Source organism: Macaca fascicularis, chromosome 9, assembly GCF_037993035.2.
Source record: "Macaca fascicularis isolate 582-1 chromosome 9, T2T-MFA8v1.1".
Classification (NCBI taxonomy): Eukaryota; Metazoa; Chordata; class Mammalia; order Primates; family Cercopithecidae; genus Macaca; species Macaca fascicularis.
Genome location: NC_088383.1, coordinates 20,777,181 through 20,795,821, shown reverse-complemented (window position 1 = coordinate 20,795,821; position 18,641 = coordinate 20,777,181). Strand labels below are relative to the sequence as shown.

The 18,641-nt window shown below is 37.6% G+C and overlaps 1 protein-coding gene and 1 long non-coding RNA gene across 4 annotated transcripts in view; one reads left to right on the top strand and one right to left on the bottom strand.

Annotated features, from left to right (window-relative positions):
- Window positions 1–18,641, bottom strand: part of PLXDC2 (plexin domain containing 2) — a 467,700-nt gene that overhangs the window by 380,971 nt on the left and 68,088 nt on the right. The gene's annotated exons all lie outside the window — the stretch shown is intronic.
- LOC135965027 (uncharacterized) lies at window positions 13,397–17,043 on the top strand. The gene is made up of 3 exons (XR_010577859.1): window positions 13,397–13,606; window positions 16,428–16,533; window positions 16,854–17,043. It is a non-coding gene; the product is annotated as an uncharacterized lncRNA (long non-coding RNA).

Here is an 18,641-nt window from a genome sequence, read left to right as displayed (position 1 = left end):
ATTGTGAACTTTTCCTCTAAGAACTACCACAGGAACATACCAAGAAATCAAGAGAATCCACAGACCCTTTGAAGGAACTGGATCACTGCTACAGGTTTCATGAGCCACTGAAAAACTGTGAGTCTGCTTGCTTTCTCAGCAGGGAGGCTTGTGGTCTGGGGAAATTCTCAGCCCTGGTCACCAGCTGCCTGGAAACAGACTTGATACCATTGCTGGGGGTGGGCAGGGGTTGGGGCATGGTTGGAGTGAGACCAGCTTTTGGGACTGTGGGCTATGTGGGAGTGGGGTGAGGCCTGTGACTGCCGGGTTTCCCTCACTTCCCTAGTGACCTGTATGACTCAGCAGAGGCAGCCATAATCTAGTAGTAATTACTACTAGACCTAAAAAATGAGATAGACAGTAACACAATAATAGTGGGGGATGTAATGCTCCACTGACTGCATTAGACAGGTCATCAAGACAGAAAGTCAACAAAGAAACAAGGGACTTAAACTATACACTACAACAAATGGAATTAATAGATATTTACAGAACATTCTACCCGACAACTGCAGAATATGCATTATGTTCATCAGCACATGGAACATTCTCCAAGACAGACCATATGATAGGACACAAAACAAGCCTCAGTAAATTTAAGAAAATCAAAATTATATCAGGTACTCTCCCAGACCATAGTGGAATAAAATTGGAAATCAACTTCAAAAGGAATCCTCAAAACCATGCAAATACATGGAAATTCAATAAACTGATCCTGAATGATCATTGGGTCAACAATGAAATTAAGATAAAAACTTTTAAAATATTTGAACTGAATAATAGTGACACATCCTATCAAAACCTCTGGGATACAGCAAAAGCAGTGCTAAAAGGAAAGTTCATAGCATTCATGCCTACATCAAAAAGTCTGAAAGAGCACAAATAGACAATCTAAGGTCAAACCTCATGGAATTGGAGAAACAAGAACAATCCAAATCCAAACCCAGCAGAAGAAAATAAATAACGAAGATGAGAGCAGAACTAAATGAAACTGAAACGAACAAACAAACAAAAATATAAAAGATAAATGAAACAAAAAAAAACTGGTTCATTGAAAAGATGAACAAAATTGATAGAACATTAGCAAGATTAACCAGGAAAAGAAAAAAAAAATCCAAATAAGCTCAATTAGAAATGAAATGGGGGATATTACAACTGATACGACAGAAATACAAAAGATTATTCAAGGGTACTATGAGCACCTTTATGCACATAAACTAGAAAACCTAGAGGAGAAGGATAAATTCCTGGAAATATACAACCCTCCTAGATTAAACCAGGAAGATGCAGAAACTCTGAACAGACCAGTAATAAGTGAGATTGAAATGGTAATTTTTAAAAAAAAAAACAACAAAGAAAAGTCCAGGACCACACAGATTCACAGCTGAATTCTATGAGACATTCAAAGAAGAATTGGTACCAATCCTATTGACACTATTCCACAGGATAAAGAAAGAGGGAATCCTCCCTAAATCATTCTGTGAAGCCAGTATCACCCAGTACCCAAACCAGGAAAGGACATAACAACAACAAAAAAAAGAACCTACAGACGAACATCCCTGATGAACATAGATGCAAAAATCCTCAACAAAACATTAGCTAACTCAATCCCACAGCATATCAAAAAGATAATCTGATATGATCAAGTGGGTTTCCTACCAGGGAGGCAGAGATGGTTTAACATACGTAAGTCAATAAATGTGATACACCACATATAAACAGAATTAAAAATGACGTGATCATCTCAATAGATGCAGAAAAAGCATTTGACAAAATCCAGCATTCTTTTATGATTAAAACCCTCAGCAAAATCAGCATAGAAGTGGCATACTTTAAGGTAATAAAAAACATCTATGACAAACCCACAGCAAACATTGTACCGAACAGGGAAAAGTTGAAAGCATTCTCTCTGAGAACTAGAACAAGACAAGGATGCCAACTTTCACCACTTCTATTCAACACAGTACTAGAAGTCCTAGCTAGACAATCAGACAAGAGAAAGAAATCAAGGGCATCCCAGTTGGTAAAGAGGAAGTCAAACTGTGGCTGTTTGTTGATGATATGATCATATACCTAGAAAACCCTAAAAGCTCTTCCAAAAAGCTCCTAGAACAGGTAAATGAAATTAGCAAAGTTTCAGGATACAAAATTAATGTACACAAATCAGTAGCTCTGCTATAAACCAACAGCAACCAAGCTGAGAATCAAATAAAAAACTCAATACCTTTTACAATAGCTGCAAATAAAATAAAATAAAATAAAATAAAATACTTAGGAATATATCAAGGAGGTCAAAGACCTTTACAAGGAAAACTACAAAACACTGCAGAAAGAAATCATAGATGACACAAACGAATCCAAACACATCCCATGCTCATGGATGGTTAGAATCAATATTGTGAAAATGACCATACTGCCAAAAGCAATCTACACATTTAATGCAATTCCCATCAAAATACTGCCATGATTTTTCACAGAACTAGAAAAAAAAATCCTAAAATTCATATAGAACCAGAAAAGAGCCTGCATAGCCAAAGCAAGACTGAACAAAAATAACAAATCTGGAGGCATCACATTACCCAACTTCAAACTATACTATAAGGCCATAGTCTCGCAAACAGCATGGTACTGATATAAAAATAGGATAGACCAATGGAACAGAATAGAGAACTCAGAAATAAAGCCAAATACTTACAGCCAACTGATCTTCAACAAAACAAACAAAAACATAGGGTGGGGAAAGGACAACCTGTTCAACAAATGGTGCTGGGATAACTGGAAAGCCAAATGTAGAAGAATGAAACTGGATCCTCATCTCTCACCTTACACAAAACTCAACTCAACATGGATCGAAGACCTAAATCTAAGACATGAACTATAAAACTTCTAGATGATAACATCAAAAAAGCCCTTTGAGACACTGGCTTAGGCAAAGACTTCATGACCAAGAACTCGAAAGCAAATGCAACAAAAACAAATATAAATAGATGGAACTTAAATAAACTAAAAAGCTTCTTCAAAGCAAAAGAAATAATCAGCAGAGTTAACAGACAGCCCACAGAGTGGGAGAAAATCTTCATAATCTATACATCCGACAAAGGATTAATATCCAGAATCTACAAAGAACTCAAACAAACCAGCTAAAAAAACCAAACAATCCCATCAAAAAGTAGGCTAAGGATTGGAATAGACAGTTCTTAAAAGAAGATATGCAAATGGCCAACAAGCATATGGAAAAATGCTCAACATCACCAACTATCAGGGAAATGCAAATCAAAACCACAAGGCAATACCACCTCACTCCTGCAAGAATGGACATAATCAAAAAAACAAAAAATAAAAGATGTTGGTGTGGCGGTGGTAAAAAGGGAACACTTTTACATTGCTGGTGGGAATGTAAACCAGTATAACCACTATGGAAGATAGTGTAGAGATTCCTTGAAGAAATAAAAGTAGATCTACTGTTTGATCCAGCAATCTCATTACTAGGTATCTACCCAGAGGAAAAGAAGTCAATATATGAAAAAGATACTTGCACACACATGTTTATAGCAGCACAATTTGCAATTGCAAAAATATAGAACCAGACCAAATGTCCATCAATCAATGAGTATATAAAGAAATTGTTATATATATGTGTGTGTGTGTACATATACACACATATGTGTGTGTGTGTACATATACACACATATGTGTGTGTGTGTGTACACACACACGATACATATATACCATGGAATACTACTCAGCCATAAAAAGGAATGAAATAATGGCATTTGCAGCAACCTGGATGGGATTAGAGACTATTATTCTAAGTGAAGTAACTCAGGAATGGAAACCAAACACCGTATGCTCCCACTCATAAGTGGGAGCTAAGCTATGAGGAAACAAAGGCATAAAAAGGATACAATGAACTTTGGGGACTCTGGGCAAAGTGCAGGCAGGGGTGAGGGATAAAAAACTACACATTGGGTACAATATACACTGCTTGGGTGATGGGTGCACCAAAATCTCAGAAATTACCACTAAAGAACTTATGCATGTAACCAAATACTACCTACTCCCCAAAAACCTATTGAAATAAGAAATAAATAAATAAATAAGAAACCCGAACACAGAAAACTATGAGGCATCCATTATTTCCAAAACTATGTGGATGTTGATAAAAACTTTGACCACTACACTTCAACCTGAAGAAATACTGCATAGTGTTTGCTTTTTTTTCCTCACCTAAAGTTGAGGAAAAATTTTGTTCCTTTTAAAGAAATGGCGGCCGGGCGCGGTGGCTCAAGCCTGTAATCCCAGCACTTTGGGAGGCCGAGACGGGCGGATCACGAGGTCAGGAGATCGAGACCATCCTGGCTAACACAATGAAACCCCGTCTCCACTAAAAATACAAAAAAATTAGCCGGGCGTGGTGGCGGCGCCTGTAGTCCCAGCTACTCGGGAGGCTGAGGCAGGAGAATGGCGGGAACCCGGGAGGCGGAGCTTGCAGTGAGCCGAGATCGCGCCACTGCACTCCAGCCTGGGCGACAGAGCGAGACTCCGCCTCAAAAAAAAAAAAAAAAAAAAGAAATGGCATATATTTTGATAATGGACATTGAGAACCCTGTAACTGTTGGTTTCTCTTTTGCTTTAGTCTTCAAGAAGTTCAGAACCAAAATCTCAACTTGACTAACTGATGGTTAAAAGAGGTGTCTCATAAGTTGTTATTCCAAATACCACTTCCCACCATACACCTCCCAGGCCCTCCTTGATCTTCTGTTCTCTATGTTTTCTCTAATTCTCATATTGCATCTATTTGTACTTCAATCTTACTGTGTGCTTTTCAAAATCCTTTGTGGAGTGATGAAGATAATCAGATAATTAAGTAGGCACATGAAATCTCACTGGCTATATGCCTTTGGAAATAATCATTAAAGTTCCTTTAAGTGGGACATAGAAAAATAATGTGGCCAAATTGAAATTCCAAAAAATGTGATAAATTTCCTATTTTTACGTCTACATCTTTTCTCATTGTGATGCATCTTGAAGACTTTAAGTGTAATAATTCTCTAACCATCTAGGAAAATATGGCAAAAAGTTAAATAACCAGATGCTCTTGACCCAAGAAATATCAAGATTTGAAGTTAACATAAAATTAGAACTGGTGAGCGAGATTAATAAAAAATACTGAAATTAACCCATTTCATACCATGTACACATAAAGGTGTTAAAGAAATCTAAAATACTTAACTAGTATTTAGTGTAGTAATATATACTGCTAATTTAGTATCCTATAATATTTTCACATTTGGCTACTATATGAAGTTGAATGATTTATAGATTTTTACAACTTCCCTTTTTCCCCGTAAGAATTTAGTGATACTTTCAGACCAAATATATATTTAAAATTTACAATTACTAGCAAACTAATGCTCCTTTTTATACTTTGATTTTGGTGGCTCAAGCTTCAAAGGTCCTTTCTGAGGCTTGATAAGGTTCATGAGTATTTATTCTCATATAACATGTGCAATCAAAAAATCCTGCATTAATTTTGTAGAAATGATATCTCAATTAGGCAACAGTTGGTAATTTAAATGCCAAAAAGTTTAATTATCAGAACATCACCAGCTCTAGCAGCAGATGAAGGGCAAGCAGGTTGTTTGATCTTCATAAACTACCTGGTTAGAAAAGAAATTGGACCTTATGCTAACTTATTGTTATTCCTTAAGTGACTAGCATATCAATGAAGTGTGCACATTTTACATAAGCGTAATGCAAAAGTTATGAGAAGCAGCTTTAAGGGCAAAAGTCAGATAAACAACTGGTCTGAGAGGCCTCAATGGGACTGGAGGGGATTCTCTGGGATGAAAACGAAAAACACATAAGTCAGGGTGGAAGAGGAGTAGCAGGAGACAGGCAAAGAAAATGGTTACCTTCCCCTTCGCAAATCTTGGGTGAGTTCTACATGTGGTTAATGGGCCATCTTTTGAGTTTCTGGGTTGTTTTTATTTTATAATCTATTGATTTCTATTTCTCTTTTTGTTTTCTAGCATAGACAAAGTGTTAAGAAAAGAAGTGGTAAAACTCCCAAGGGTAAGAACTCTGTATACGAAATCCAGCCCAGTGGCTATACCATTGTAGATTCTAAGCAAATATTTGTTTAATTCACCCTTCAAGCTTTATTTTAATATATATTTCATGAATGTCTGTTGCATGTAAGAAATTGTTCTAGGTCAAACATGTCTATGGGCAAGGAGTAAGTAAGTACTCTGGAGTTTGACAATTCCAATTATTTAATAGTGGGACGGGTCTCAACTCCCATTGATCCAGAAAATTCCTCGTTTTCTGCTTCCCCGACAAATAAATATATAAGCCATAGGCATTAATCTCTAAATTAATGTCAGTTTTTTCATTGTCGTTAAAGTTTGCTGTTGCTGTTAATTTTCTACCAGCTAGGCTCACCAGACTAGTGAAAATGAAATGAAAATTCGCTTTGGCTGTTGTAAAGTTAATTTTTGTTGTCACTGTTAATTTTCCACCAGTTCTGCTTGCAAGACATATGTGTAAATTAAAACCTGTTTTAACGTTTCCAGACACTATATAGATGTAAAATTCTTAAGTGCAACACGAGAAAGAGAATTTACCCATATATAACCAAAACAAATCTGATGATTATTATATCTAAATTCCTTGATGTCAAGTTTAAACTGTCTTGCCTGGGACCATTTGCACTCTAAACCTTACCATCACACAATATACTCCAGTAACAAGCCTGCGCATGTGCCACCTGAATCTAAAATAAAAATTGAAACAAAACAAAAAAAAATACAAATAAAAAATAAACTAGCTTCCTTCTTCTTTGTATTTGTTGAGAGAATGATTCAAGGTTAAGCTTCAAATTGTCTGTCTACTTGGAAATAATATTATTTATTTTTATTTTCAAAAAATCAACAATAAATATAACTTTCAAGTTTGTGGTAGTCAAGATAAAATAATTTCTTAATGAGTTTGATGTTACAGGGCAAACAGGTATTTTTTTCAGTTTCATTGATTACAGAAGAAGATAAACATGGTAGAACTTTCATTTTTGCAAAAACAAATCTTGCAGCTAGTCCTTCTACTTAAAAATTAATTATATTACTAATAATGAATGTTACTACATCTGAAAATTATCATATATAATCACACGTTCTCAAATTAGGGAGATCCAACATCTATTGCTAGCTCTGCTACTAACTGACTCCAAGGTCTTGGACATATCTAATTTCTCATGGTGTCAGCTTTTCACATGTAAAAGTGTTTATTTCACATGTAAAAGTGTTTATTTAAAATAAAAATACATTATATATACTCTTAAAAAAGTTTAAAAATTTAAATACAAAACAGAAGCATATATTTATGTTTTCTGTTCCCTAAACTGCTTTCCTAATTCCCTCTTGACTAAAGAAGGGAATTGGCCTGGTGTGGTGGCTCACGCTTGTAATCCCAGCACTTTGGGAGGCTGAGGCGGGTAGATCACCTGAGATCGGGAGTTCGAGACAAGCCTGACCGACATGGAGAAACTCCTCTCTACCAAAAAAAAAAAATACAAAATTAGCTGGGCACAGTGGCATATGCCTGTAATCCCAGCTGCTGGGGAGGCTGAGGCAGGAGAATTGCTTGAACCCTGGAGGCAGAGGTTGTGGTGAGCCGAGATCGCGCCATTACACACCAGCCTGGGTGACAAAAGCAAAACTCCATCTCAAGAAAAAAAAAGAAGGGAAAGAAGGGAATCATGGAAGAGGCACGGAGAAAAGAAACAGACTCAAATCATTCTGAAATATAGAGGCTTTTTAAATAAGACGAGTCATGTACTCACAGACAAAAAGAGCTTTGCTGATAAGAAAAGAGCGTAAAACTCCCTAGGGCAGAAACTTATGTGCAAGAAACTGTTCTAGGTGACAGGGGACTGCAGCAAAGAAATAGGCAAAAATTCCCCATTTTTAGGGAAGTTACGTTTTAATAGGGAGTAAGACAATAATCAAGTACATATAAAGAACCTCAGGTGGTACTAAGAGCTATGCAAAAAAATAAGCAGATAGATGGAGACATTTTGGGATCTGTGAGGCAGAGAAGCTACCGTGTAACAAAATGCTCGGGAAAGACTTCACTGATAAATTGAGATTTGACCAAAGCCCAAAGAAATTGAGAGTCTGAGCCATGCAGACGCCTCGAGGAAGACTGTTCCTGATGCCATTTTATTTTACTTTAATGGCACGTGTAATCTTCTGCCCAAAATTATCTCTCTTCCACAGTCATAAGTGTTATTTACCAAAAGCCCACTATTGTGCAGAACTGCTATCCACAAAGCTCAAATCTAACAAAAATCAAAGGTAGAAATCTCCCTACCAAAGTGAGTGACAGGAGTTTCCATGAAGCTTGTTACGATGATATCAATAACAAGCATTTATTGAGGACTTATTTATATCTGGCACGTTATATTCATTCCTTCATTCCATCCCAACAATAACCACTGTTTACAGAAAACCTAGTTAACGAACTAGTGTAAGGTTATACAGCTACCAAAGAATCCAACCAAAATGCAATGTAGCTCTGTATCAATATTCAAGCTCTGAACTGCCATTCTTGCAATTCTCTGCCTCTCTTTGGTGCCAGATTGAGCATCATGGTTTGCCAGAATTTGCCTTCCCTTCCGTGTGTGCAAAGCTAAGGTTGTGTGTGCAAAGTCAAGGCTGTGCTTGCAAAGTTAGTTTATACGGTCAGCTCAGGGGCTGCTTTCTTGGACTCAGCCTGATTGGTTGCTGAGTCAGCTCTCAATGGCTGTGGAAAAACTAAGCCAAGATCATGGCAGATCAAGATAGGAGGAGTTGGATACCTTTTGAACTGAAAACCTGGAGTGAAGGAAAGTGAAAGACTGCAGGGTCAGCTAGGGCCCCCCTACCTTGACCTGCTCCAGGACCTTCCTGGAGTGGTACCATGATTCTGAAGTGGGCTTCCTTCTCAGACCTACTTCTCCTTTTAAAAATTTTTTTAGAGACAGAGTCTTGCTCTGTCACCCAGGCTGAAGTGCAATGGTATGATCATAGCTCACTGCAGCCTCAAACTCCTGGCCTCAATCAATCCATCATCCTCAGCCTCCTACAGTGCTGGGATTACAGGCACGAGCCACCATGCCCAGCCCTTAGCATGATTTTTCAAGGGCAGAAGATGATCTCACATGGTGGCTGGAAAGCTTACTTCAGGGGCCTGATCAAAGAGAATTTCAGAGCTGAGCTGTCCAAGGCGGTGGCCATTAGCCACATGTGACTACTGAGTGGGTAAAATGGGGCAAGTCCAAAATGAGATGTGCTCTAAGTGCAAAATACACACTGGATGTATTTTAAATATATCCAATGAATGTATCATGGAATCAAATGGAAAATAAATACCACGCAAGTAATTTTTGTATTTGTTACCCAATGAAATGATAACATTTTTGATATGTATAATGCCATATATTAAAATAAAATATATTTAAATTAATTCCATTCATTGCTTGACTTTTGAAAAATGTGGCTACTGGGAAATTTAGAATTACACAGGAAGCTCACTTTTGTGGTTTTCGTCAAATTTCTATCAGACCATTTTGCTGGAGAATGTGGAAACATTTTGATGCTGTTCACTTCCATGCCCTTCACCTGTTTTGAAGGCACCCAGTTCTACCACGCTGGGCTGGTTGGTCCCCTGGCCCCTGTGACACCTCCAGACCCATCATCATCCTCTTAGATACAATTATGACTTCCCTGTTTCAAAACTTTCCCTAGTTGTTAAGAAAACTAGTTCAGTTTCATCTATGTCCCTGCAAAGGACATGAACTCATCCCTTTTTATGGCTGCATAGTATTCCATGTTGTATTATGTGCCACATTTTCTTTATCCAGTCTATCATTGATGGGCATTTGGGTTGGTTCCAAGACTTTGCTATTGTGAACAAGGCTACAATAAACACACGTGTGCATGTGTCTTTATAGTAGAATGATTTATAATCCTTTGGTTATATACCCAGTAATGGGATGGCTGGGTCAAATGGTATTTCTAGTTCTAGATCCTTGAGGAATTGCCACACTATCTTCCACAATGGTTGAACTAATTTACACCCCCACCAACAGTGTAAAAACGCTCCTATTTCTCCACATCCTCTCCAACATCTGTTGGTTCCTGACTTTTTAATGATCACCATTCTAACTGGCATGAGATGCTATCTCATTGTGGTTTTGATTTGCATTTTGCTAATGACCAGTGATATTGAGCATTTGCACCCCAGAACTTTATGTGTAATAATAAAAATCTGATAGTTCTGATGTAAGACTGTAGATAAAAATAAAAATACTTACGCCAGTTACATTAGAAAATATTTGGTTAACAACTGTTTATTACTTAAAATTTCAAAATAGATACTTAAAAATTCAAATAAAAAAGAAAAGTAGTTCAAATAAAAGGATCTACAAATGGATATGGCCAAATAAATGTCCTCCAACCCACTTTTGTCCCCTCAGGAATATATAAATTCCAACTGAAATTGAAAGTGGTTAAAATTAAAATGAATCTCTGATTCATGGCACCAGGGCATAAAGGAGAATTTTACAGTATGTCATAGATAAGTTTGGGAAACAAATTAACTTCCTAGGATTGTGCTAATGGAAAAAAAGGGAAACACTAGTTTTTTGTTTTTGTTTCTGTTTTGTTTTGTTTCATGTTTGCAAGGGATTTCTGGGATCTTGGGGACTTCAAGGACACTGCAGAAATTTCTTTTCTCATCAAGGTGTACCTTTCTTTTTCCCTGGATGATTCAGAAGGTTTCTCACAGTTCTGCACTACAGCCTGTGGTGCTGTGTCCAGGCTAATTTCTCTTTCTCAAAATTGGGCTTTGACTTCCTCCTCTGGGTGGTTCTCTGAATTCATTCTTTTCTTGGGAAGAGAATCACACCAAATCCAACTCTAGAGCACTGAAGAAGGTTCAAGGGATTTGAGTTGTCAGCATGGTTGAACCCCTAACTGGTAAAGTCATTTACTAAACTCTACTCGTGAATATACAGATTCCTTCTTCAAAGTTCACTTACGAGGTTTCCACAAAGGAAACAGTGCTGTGAAGGGCTGTGTAACTAGTTGAGGAGACATGAGTTGTCATTTCTGACATGACATGCTGATGAGAAAGTCAAAAGGCTATAAAGGACTATTTCACTTATGGCAGAATTTCACTTACAATAAGTTCTGTCTCCAAAATTATTTTCAATTGTTTATTACGTATACATCTAATGCATTCCCCTTGATTTCAGAAGTATTGCTTCTTGCAAAAGGAGCCATTATTATATTGGTCACAAATCCACCGTTTTGCACAGAGCTTCCACCTGATTTAAAACAAGTCTCAAAGTTATCAGGTGGAGTTTATGACCAGCCTTACACTAGGAAAACTTTTCTCAATTTATTTATGTTAGATGACTTTCTAAAGACATTTAAGACTGAGAATACCATTATAAAAACGCACACACACGAATTCACTACAAAATGTTTAAGCAGTCCACAGACTACTTTATTATAAGTCGTCAGCTATTTCAACCAATGAAGTAACTGGATATGGTACTTTTTTCTTCCAAATATTATTTAATGCTTCCTACAACAAACATCAAGAATACTAGACACTCTGAATGTATATTCAGCCTTGGAAGTAAGTACACAGTGGGGCTTACAATTCAGCATTATGTTTTTATCCACACTGGACTCCTAGCTAAATGTGTGCTTGTCACAGCCACATCTGAATGAAAGCAATCCCCACACCTAGGCATCCCCCCCACCATAGCGTGCGTAAGCTGATATAATCACCTATGCCAGGCCCCTTGAAACGGGATTATTATCCTTCTTTGATGAAGGTCAGAGCCACGCCCTAAGGATGTAATATAAAATAAACCTAGATCTCTAAATATCTATGGAATTGAACTGCCTTGAGTGAATCTGATTGTGATGACAATGGCAAATTGTAACAGTGGCAAGAAAAAAAGACCATTTCAACTAGGCCAACAGTAAGAAAGCCAGGCTCCTTCTGCTGTCTGATTGGGTCTTAGCTCGTACTGTATACTAAGGTTTTATTTATAGATAAACACAATCCTCATTGAGACTTATCGTGCTGGCCCACCAGAGAACATCAAAATATCTTGCTGCAGAAAGTGACCATCAAATACGGGAATGGTTTGCAGGAGAAAGCAGAAGAAATACCAAAATATAAGAAGTTTACCTTTATTTATAAAAGCTATCTTGCTTTAAATACAATTCTACTATAGACTGGGCTTTTATAGCCAAAGATGAAATCCTAGGAACTATCTGAGTTAAGAATTTATAGCAATCAATATGCCTAGACATGACTATGTACACAGCATTAAGCAATTTCAGTTGGAGTCCTAGTCGTAACTTTACATCTGACGTCTTCCTGTGTAGAATTATTTCGACAAGCATTTTTGGCACGTGATTCCACAAGCAAGATCTTTATTTAACAGCACTGGGCTAGTAGTGTGGCATAGTGGTTAAGAGCGGATCTTGGAAGCCAGGCTGCTTGGGTTTGAATCCAACTCAACTTCTTACTAGCTGAATGACTTTGGACAAATTAGGTCATTCAAATTCACCACGCCACAGACATTCACCTCCAACACAGAGATGATAATAGCACAGACCTCTTTAACTGGTTGTGAGAATTCACTAAGAGCCCTTAGACAGTGGCTGGCACATAGTAAAAGAAATATTTAAGTGTTTATTAAGTATTATTGTTATATGTAAACATTTATTAAGTAGCTGCTGAGTACCAGGTATATATGATTTTTACAGTAAATAATAATGTAACCTGAATATTTCTCCACACTGTCAATATTAATATTCTATCATTCTAAAGTCCCTTGTTTTACTTTAATGAAAGTAAGTGTCTTTTTGCATGAGTTCTTTTTTCTATAAATAAGCATATTAAGAGAGAATGATCTAATATGAGAATAAAACTAGGCTATTCTCTGTTTCAGTAAGGATCCCTTGACTTATTCTGTAAAAACAAAAATCCAATTTTTTAAATCAAAAAAGCAATTTCACATGTAATGTTATTTGGCTTTGGCTTTGTTGAGAACTTGAAGGTGAAACCAATTCTTTGGTTTATTAGACTTGAGTTTTACTTCAAAAAATAAGTTATAACAGCTAAATGAAATTAATCTACAAGCGAAAGAGAAGTTTCCTCAATCATGCCTAGCTTTATAATCGCTCCAGAGGTTACCGACCTCCCAAGGGCAACTGGTCTAAAATTAGTTCTAATCTCTTTGTAGGGAAGACACAGGAAGCTTTTAAGGAGGAGGCAGAGGCGGAGAGCTGTGGCTTTCTTTTTCCAACACCCGCAGTAGGTGCTTGAGGAGTTAAGGAGCACAGCTCAGAAAATACTATTTCCCATGTTATAGACTCTGGATAATGTCATTCAAAACTCTATCGCACAATCTAATAGATGTGAATGGTAATTACAGAAGATTGTGGAAGAAAAATGGGAGAAAAGAGAAGGAGGGAAAAGAAAGTGCACGGGAAAGATGGTAAAAAGCCAGCTGTGTGTGGAACTTTAAATTGGGACACAGAGAAATGGAAAGCCAAGAAATCATGTGCTTTTACTCACATGGGGTGACACACAAACCACTGTAATATTGCATTTTGGTATTACTATCCATATAATAGAAATACTAAGTACCCAATACTTTTTTTTTTTTTTTTTAAGGAGAATGCAGCATATTTTGCTTTATTCTAACTCCTCAACTGGGTTCTTATATTTTTTGGGAGTGGGTGGACAGAGAGAGAAAGACGTAAAAGAGAAGCAATCACAGATGTCTAGGCAATTGCATAGAGAGAAGAGTGCATGGCAGATCAGTGAGAAAGAAATGAGGTCAGAAGTTAGACCCTACATGGGAAAGTCAGAAATGATGGAATCTCAAGGAAAGCAGCAAGGAGCGGGGACAGGAATTTCCTGGAGCTGAATATTTCCAAGTGGCTTATATGTATTCTAGACTTCTACAAGCAGCGAGCATATCTATGCTGGGAATTATCAGTATCACTGAGAGAAATACATTATATACAGATGCATGCACATCTAACTACATTGCACGAGTACAAGAAGTCTAAATGGTATTAAATAATTATTCTATGTTATACATAGTTCAGTTTAAAATGTGGGGTTTAGCTGTTATTGATTTAAAAAAAAAAAAAAGCGGCCAGGTGTGGTGGCTCACGCCTGTAATCCCAGCACTTTGGGAGGCTGAGGCAGGCGGGTCACGAGGTCAGGAGATTGAGACCATCCTGGCTAACACAGTGAAACCCGGTCTCTACTTAAAAATACAAAAAAAAAAAAAAAATTAGCTGGGCGTGGTGGCTCACGCCTGTAATCCCAGCACTTTGGGAGGCTGAGGGGGGTGGATCACGAGGTCAGGAGATCGAGACCATCCTGGCTAACACGGTGAAACCCCATCTCTACTAAAAACACAAAAAATTAGCCGGGGGAGGTGGCAGCGCCTGTAGTCCCAGCTATTTGGGAGGCTGAGGCAGGAGAATGGCGTGAACCCGGGAGGTGGAGCTTGCAGTGAGCCGAGATCACACCACTGCACTCCAGCCTGGGCGACTGAGGGAGGCTCCGTCTCAAAAAAAAAAAAAACCGTTCTCAGAAAACCAAATACCGCATATTCTCACTTATAAAAAATAGGAGCTAAACATCAGGAACTCATGGACATACAGATGGCAACAATAGGCACTGGGGACCACTAGGGAGGGGAGAGAAGGAGAGCAGCAAGGGCTGAAAAACTAACTAGTACTATGCTCAGTACCTGGGTGATGGGATCATAACCCAAACCTCAGCATCACACACAATATACCCAGGTAACAAACCTGCACATATACCCACTGAATCTAAAATAGAAATTTAAAACAAAATTAAATTTTTTTAAAAAATTAATTAACAAAATGAAAAAAGCAGTTCTCTATCATGACTATGGAGTTCAAAGGAATTAGAGGAAGGCCAGGGCTATCCCCAAAAGTTGACATAATAGACTCCCTGTCCTTTACTCACAGCAGGCTATCAAATTTGTCACAAGAGTGGGCATTAATAATTGAAACTGGAATAAATACATGAACGAATGAATGAATGAGAGAGGGCCCTGAAACGTGAGACTGCCTCTGTTAGGATCCCAGTTCTGTTATTTATTCCACCTGTCACTACTCTAAGCCTCAATTGGTTCCTCTGTAACATCCAGGCTAATCTAAAAACCAACAACCCCGTAGTATTTTTGTGAGAATTCAGTGAGAAAATTCAGAGAAAGACTTAACCCAGTGCCTACACAGTTAGTCCTCATTTTAATTATATGGGTTACCTGCTGGCTGGCACTATTTGGAGTTCATCTCAAAGCACAAAATGTCAAGGCCTCTCTTGATCTATGTTTTTCCTGCCTGTAGATGTCTAAACTTAAGGCCAAGAAACATACTATCTCTTACAGTTGCACTAGTCCAAGATTTTTGTACTATTTATACATATTTATAGCTGGTGCCTCAGTAAGACATGTTGGGAAGGCCACAGATAGGGAAAGGTAAAGAAAGCAAATAAGAAAATAACTCACTCCACTTTATAACCCTAGCATAGTTGTGGTCACTTAATAAATTCTCTTTTTAAGAGTGCCTGAGTCATTAAACAGGGATACATTTTGAGGGCACTAGGACACTATTTAATTGAATGGTTCCAGCAAGTTATTAAATGAGACCCTAGTGATTTGAAAACAATTATAATGAGTCATTTAATGAGTTGCGCTCCAGTGTAGTTGGAGGGGCCCGAGTGGCTTGAATGAGTTAATTCATGGTCCCAAGAGCATGATTAATAGGTGGAGTGACATGGCCATTAAGAGAAATAAAAATAACTGGCAATGAAAAGAATAGACAGAGCTTGTCATCATATGAATTTGAAGACAATTTAAAAAAATATGTATAAAATGGGATGTACCGTGTCCCAAAATGATCAAGCACTTTAAGTCATGAACAAGGAGGAAGTGAATACTAGTCCCGGATGATCTTTCCAATAAAGCAATGGGTCAAAATTTGGCCTCTATTATATTATCATAAAAAATGTTTCCCAGAGATAACGGTATTTTTTTTTTTCTAGTACCCTCTGCAAGATTAAGCCATGGGCTAAACTTGAGAAAAGATGTATATCAAATTACTCCAAAGTATTTAATTTATGTTCATAACAGTTGAAATTCCTTCAGAGGTAGTCACCAAAGAATACTGCTTGGCATTGTCAGAACTGTGACATTTCTGTTCTATATACTCAGGTAATACATCTTGCCTGATTTTCAGCTTATCTCCCTTTTCAATGACATTTTTTAGGAACTGTGCTTTCCTTGATTTTACCAGCCTCACCCTACCTCTCTGCACATCTCATAAGGATGGCCAATCCCACCTCAAACCTCATCATTTGACGAACTTCTTGGATGTATGTCACTTGGTCACCTAGATCTGTGCAAGTACCATCTCTTCCAACGTTGTCCTTGTCTCTGTTCCATCTGCCTGACTTAAAATGTATCCCTCACTTGCGAATGAGCTTCCCTGATAATGACTGCTGGTCTGTGCCCTACAGCCATACTCTGGTTACAATATTGTTCACTGACCTGCTTTTCCTCCTAACTCCTCAGGCCACCCCTCTCTCAACCTCTCTTAGATAGTGATCTCATTGTAGGTCTAACTCCCTCTAGACCACTGCACCCTGCTCTAGGTAATCCATTCCTGTTCATTTTTATTATTATTGTTTTGAAGATTGCCAAACAGTTCATTGGAGGTCAATAGCCAGAAGAAAAAGAACTTGGCCTGTAAAATAAAATCTGGAAGTTATGCCAAATCCTAGATACATTTGAATCATTTCCCAGTTGTCCTGTACACTCCCAGAATCAGGGAATGAAATTCATATCACCTTTGATCCACCCAGTTGAATAAATATTTGTTAAACGATACTTTCTTATCATTCTTTTGCCAAAGCAATAGCCCAGTCTCCTAGTTTGTTTTTTAAAATTAAAGGTATGAAAGGAAAGCTCTTCAAAAAGGGAGTGTTTTAATTATAGAAAATCCATTAATAATTTATCACAGTTGAACACCAAAGCATCTTGCACCGTCAGAAGTGGAGTGATAGGCGTGTTCCTTCACAAGACCACACAGCAAACTGCAATTAAAAAATTACACATGATAGAATGTGGGCTGTGCAGAAGTAATTCAAAGTTGTGTTTTCTTCCTTCTTTTGGTTGGCTCAGCATTAATGTCATTTGTAAGTGACTTACATCCTGCTAATGTTGTCTATGTAATTATAAAAAGCTGTCTATTACTATTTCAAGAAATAATCTATTTTACTCTTACTTTTGTGTCAAGTGACCTGAATAAGTTTTAACACTTTTACACCCAAGACAGAAGAAAATACTGTCTATGCCACCATCGATATTTTGAGTGATTTCTATTATTTCATTCTCTGTTGATTAACAGAAAATGTGTTTAGATTTTACATGTGTGACATACATTTGTGAATATGCATGCACTCACACTTTTTATTTATCCCAGGTACTCCTGAGGCAATATTTCACTTATATAAATTATTTTCCAAGTTTTCGGGGTTTTTTTTTTTTTTTTTTTTTAGATAAAGTCTCACTCTGTCACCCAGGCTGCAGTGCCGTGCAGTGGCGCATCTCCACTCACTGCAACCTCTGCCTCTTGGGTTCAAGCGATTCTCCTGCCTCAGCTTCCCAAGTAACTGGGACTACAGGCACCAGCCACGACGCCTGGCTAATTTTTGTATTTTTAGTAGAGACAGGGTTTTGCCATATTGGCCAGGATGGTCTCGAACTCCTGATCTCAAGTGATCCACCTGCCTCAGCCTCCCAAAGTGCTGAGATTACAGGCGTGAGCCACCACACCCAGCCTATTTTCCAAGTTTCAATCACTAGCTTCTCTACTAAGATGTTTCAATGAATAACTGATCCATACTCTAGTATACAGAACATGTTATTGGTAACTACGAAGGGCATAATTAGAAGATTTAAAAACACACACTAATATCCTAACTAGTGGTTTTCAAAGTAGGGTGTTCTGGGAACCTGTAGGTGTTCCTGAGATCCTTTCAAGGGAGCTATGAAGTCAAAAACTCTTTTCATATTAATACGGAGACACTATCTTTTTCTTTCTCATTCTATCACAAGTATACAGTGAAACTGTCCAGAGGTTATATGACTAGGATAGAATGGGAGACTGAATACAGAAGCAGATACACAAATCTAGTCATTTTCCATTGAGTTGAACGCTGAAGAGATTTGCAAAAACATACATATTATGATTCTTCTAAGATTTTTTTCTTTTCAGAATTTCACATTTTTTCTCATAAAAATCTCATTTATGTAAAGATGTAAGGGTTTATATTTTTAAAGAAGTCGTTAGGCAAGTTTTTAAACTCTCATCTTTAATTTCTGACATAGTAAATATCGAGAGATATAACTCACAATAAACAAATTATTGTTAATAGGTCCTCAATACTTTTTAAAAGTTTAGGCTGGGCATGCCTGTAAT